Here is a 4,316-nt window from a genome sequence, read left to right as displayed (position 1 = left end):
TATTGTACTTGTGTTGTGTTCCAGTTAATCAATCTGAATCAATTTATTCTCTGTTTGTGATCCAGGTGCTTCTGACTAATATACCATCCTACTCTGATGATAGACAAATCTACTACCAAAACTACCAGATACTCTGACTTGTAGTTGATTAGTGTTAGTGCAGGGCAATGTAAAACTGCTTCCTTGAGTGTGTTCATAGATTTCTGTGCTTTGTCATTCCAATTGAATATCAAGTTCTTTTGTGTGAGTCAATTGAGTGGTTGTACTAACTTTGTGTAATTCTGAATAAAAACACAAAGCACTCCTACTGTTCTGAGGAATCCCTGTACTTCTGTAACACTCTTACAAGGCAGCCAATCCCTAACCTTCTGTATTCACAATTCTTCAGCCTCTCTCCCCAAATATGTCAGCTTATGCCCAACAAATATTGTGGATTTGTTACAAAGCATCATCTTCTTTCCAGAAAACGTCCCTCCTACAGCTTTCACTCTCTGCAAAATCTGGTTTACATCCATCAGATGCTTGTAAACAAACTTCTGTACTCCCTCGTTCTTGGGAAGCATTTCCTCTGTTCTGTCTGCTTTCTCATATCTTGAGCAGGGTCCAATTACCAGAACATTGTCTGTGTATGGGTTTGTAACATTCAGAATCTTGTTGCAAAGAATAAACACTAAGTTATTATACAGAATCTGTACTGAGTTAGTGTAACCCATTAGCAATACTGTCAAGCAAAACGTCCCTAGAGGTGTCTGGAACATTGTCAGATCTCTAGACTGCTCATCCAAACTCCTCTAATCAAACACAATATGCAAATTGAGTTGTGTATAGCATGTATGACCTCTACAGCTTTCTGCAATTAGTTCCATGTTTGGCAGAACAGCTGTGTCCTTTATTGTAACTGTGTTTAACCTCTACAAATTGATAATAAATTACAAGGATACTCTGTCTTTCTTTGTGATGCAAAACCATTACAATTGATAGGAGGAATTCAACAGTTCTATTGCTCTGTTACACAACTTCTCCTTTAACAACTCAATCACCCTCTTCTCAATTCTGCATGTGATCAGAATACTTTTCTCTACCCATAGTACATACTCTATGGTCAGAATTTGAATAGGATCAAAGTATGTAGGGTCCAATGTTCCTTACTCCTCTTCCATCCATGCAAATGCTTCTGACTGTAGCATTAATAGGTTTTCTGCAAGTTTCCATTCTTCCAGCCATAAGAATCCTAATTACAATTCTCTAATTGCTCACATCTGCTCTTCTGTAAGTTGGCTGGTAGGCATGAAGGGCTGTAGTATTGTCAGTAATATAGGCATTCTGGCTAGAGGATTGGGGTGCTGTTGTCTGACTATGCAGAACTCCTCTGGAAGCACTCTGGGTACAGGGTGCACCTTATTTGCAACTTTCTTGTAAGCCCACAAAACTGTGTCGAGTTTGTCATCCAGTGTATTGAGAATTACTGACTTCTGTGACTCTACTGCCTCTATCATCTATGATTCTGTGACTTGTGATCCCTGACTGTAATCCTTTCTTACATTTACTCTATTTCCTTTGTCTCTTCCTCTGTATAGAATCATTACCTTACTATTACTCTTCTGCTTGTTTGTTCCTAATCTGCTTGCCATATGTGCATCTCCCTGGAATTGTAGCATTTCCAGTTCCTTGACACTTCTCAAAAATCTGTCTCTGGCTCATATCACAGTGCCCTCACTCTGGTGGACAGAGACCACCTCCTTGACAGATCATTCAGGTCCTAAAGCATTATGTGCTGCTCCCCATTTGCAAAATCTTTGGTTTCACATTCTGTAGTTGTAAAGAACAGTCTACCTAGCAAGATCCTGAACAGAGCTTTCTGCACAACTTGTGCTGTGATATCTACATGAAGCATTCCTATAGAGAGTTGCAACCTTAGAATCTGTCCTACAGTCAATCCCTAACTAGCATCTACTGTTTCAAGTGTAACAGCCATATTACAATCCAACAGAATCTTTAATGCTTCCCATACATCAGCTCAAACTATGTTTATGCTTGATCCCTGGTCTAGTATACAATCTACCTCAATTTTTCTGTCTACTATTGCCTTGAGTGTACAGAGTGGAAGCAAATGGTTAACTTCTGCCAACATGTTACAATACTGCTGTAGCCTACTATTGTTTGATCCTGCAACAGGCAGTTCTCTACTGTAGAACACAGTGTTTCTATCTGTTCAGCACCTTAATGTTACTAATTTGCAAGTCTTCTTCTGAAGCTCTAGAGACAATGCAAGTAACTCCTACTGTGTAATATGCACTTCCTGGTCCAAGCTACAATCTAAAACTCTTCCAGCTATTTCTGGGTCCTCAATTGGTGCAATGTAGCAGTACAGGTACTCCTTTGTCCCAGTTGTGTCTTACTACATACTTGCTGGCACTAGTCTGATATCTGCAGGTTTTGCTACTTTGTAATCACACCCTTGCTTTCCCTTCCCCTTCACATCCTTTGCTTTTAATTGTTCTACAACCTTCTTACAGGCTTCTCCAAGTATTACTTTAAGCCTTTTGAGCTCTACAAGGTTCTCCACCTCCTCCTCTTCTTCTTCATCAACCTCTACCATTGTAACTGGTATAGGAGCTCCTGGACTGTGTGCTACAACTGGTGCAGCCTCTACAAAACTAACAGAGTACATTTGTGATGATGGAAAGTGGCTATCAACCTTTTCCTTCAAGGTCCACCCTATCCCAGAAATGGTGTTTCTGTTAGCCATGATAATTTTATTGTCTGGGCTCTGTGTGCACTTCCTGTTTGTAATGTATTCTAACACTTTTGAGCAACTGTGTATAAAATGTCCAGATTCTCTACAAAACACACAACTTCTGTTTCCTGATCCTCTGCCTGAACCTCCACCATATCCTCCTCCTCCTGATCTTGGGCCTTGCTTTATTGACTCTACTTGTAATTGCAGACTCCAAAGTGCTTCCACAATGCTTGTCAAATTAACTTCTTCCTGTTTGACTAGAATCACTGACTGACTCACAAGTGTATCTAATCCACTAACTGTTGTGAGTGTAGATCCCCTGAGGATCAACCCTACTGTAGCTACAACTTGTGTAATATTGTATGCAAGTCTGTCCTCATAGTCTGGATACTTGATTTCTAACTTCTGTATCAGTTTTTCTGTGATTACTCTACAGAACACACACAGAAAAACACAGTAAGATTCCTCTGGTGACAGCTTATTGTTAGTTGTCAAATAGGTTGCTATGAGTGTAAACTCTCAATGGTATGTTCCCAAATTGTCCCTATTCATAATTCCTCTCTCTGCCCATTTCTGCACTACAGTATCCAAGTCACTTCTGGCATATTGTGCTCCTGTCTTGAGACTCAGGTAATATGCAATTACTCCTGTCTTAAATGTATCCTAAGATGTTTTATCTGTATTATCCTACAAATCCTCCACTTCTACAGGCACATACTTCATTGTGAGCAGAATGATATCTGCTCTAGCTATGTTGCATTCGTTTGTAAGACTTTCCACATCTGTGAAATACCTCTGTAACTCTCAGGGCTTAGTTCTGTCAAAGGACAACACATCATGTGCTCTGTAACAAGGCAGCTTCAGAATGTTCAATGTGGCCATTGGCTGTACTGCTAGTCTTGGTTGTAATAGAATTTGCATGTTTACTTGTAGTTGCTGAAGTAGTTACACATCACTTGCAAGTTACTGTTACTGTAATTGGAGCTGTGTTGCTAACAATACACTGGTTGCTAGTGTGAGTGAAGATACTGGCTGCTGGACTGTCTCTGTTTCCTGTAGAGACAACTGTGCTCTTCTGTAATACAGTGTGCCAGTTACAGTCAGTTGTGATGTTGATGTGATTCAGGAAAGTTGCAGGGTAGTTAGCAATCCTGTACACAATTCTGGGGACATGAAATACAGTAGTTTGTTGTGAATTCAGAAATTGATTACTTGGGGATTGAGTGATGTTGCTACAAGGTCTTCTTCTTCCTCCTCTTTGTTACTGACTCGAGTGCTCTGCTGTTCTGATAGTGTTCCTAAGGTTTCTGCAATATCAGATTCTGTACTTCTAGTGTTCAGACTATTAGACGTTTCACAGTGTGATTGGATTCTAGCAGATCTGTGTGTTCTGCTCAATACAGGTACTAGTGTTGACTGTGACTGAGTTGACCTAAGCCTACAGGCTAGTGTCTGAGAAACCTGTTTGGGATGCTGAGAACTGTTGGAACTTGTGTTGTTTAACTATGGAAACCCCCCTCATGGTGGGCTCCAGATGAAACTCCTGTAAAGTGTCTAAGAGAAGATCACAGGTGAT

The sequence above is a fragment of the Fomitiporia mediterranea genome (genome assembly GCF_000271605.1).
Source record: "Fomitiporia mediterranea MF3/22 unplaced genomic scaffold FOMMEscaffold_1, whole genome shotgun sequence".
NCBI lineage: Eukaryota > Fungi > Basidiomycota > Agaricomycetes > Hymenochaetales > Hymenochaetaceae > Fomitiporia > Fomitiporia mediterranea.
Note: the sequence above shows the minus strand (reverse complement) of the source record.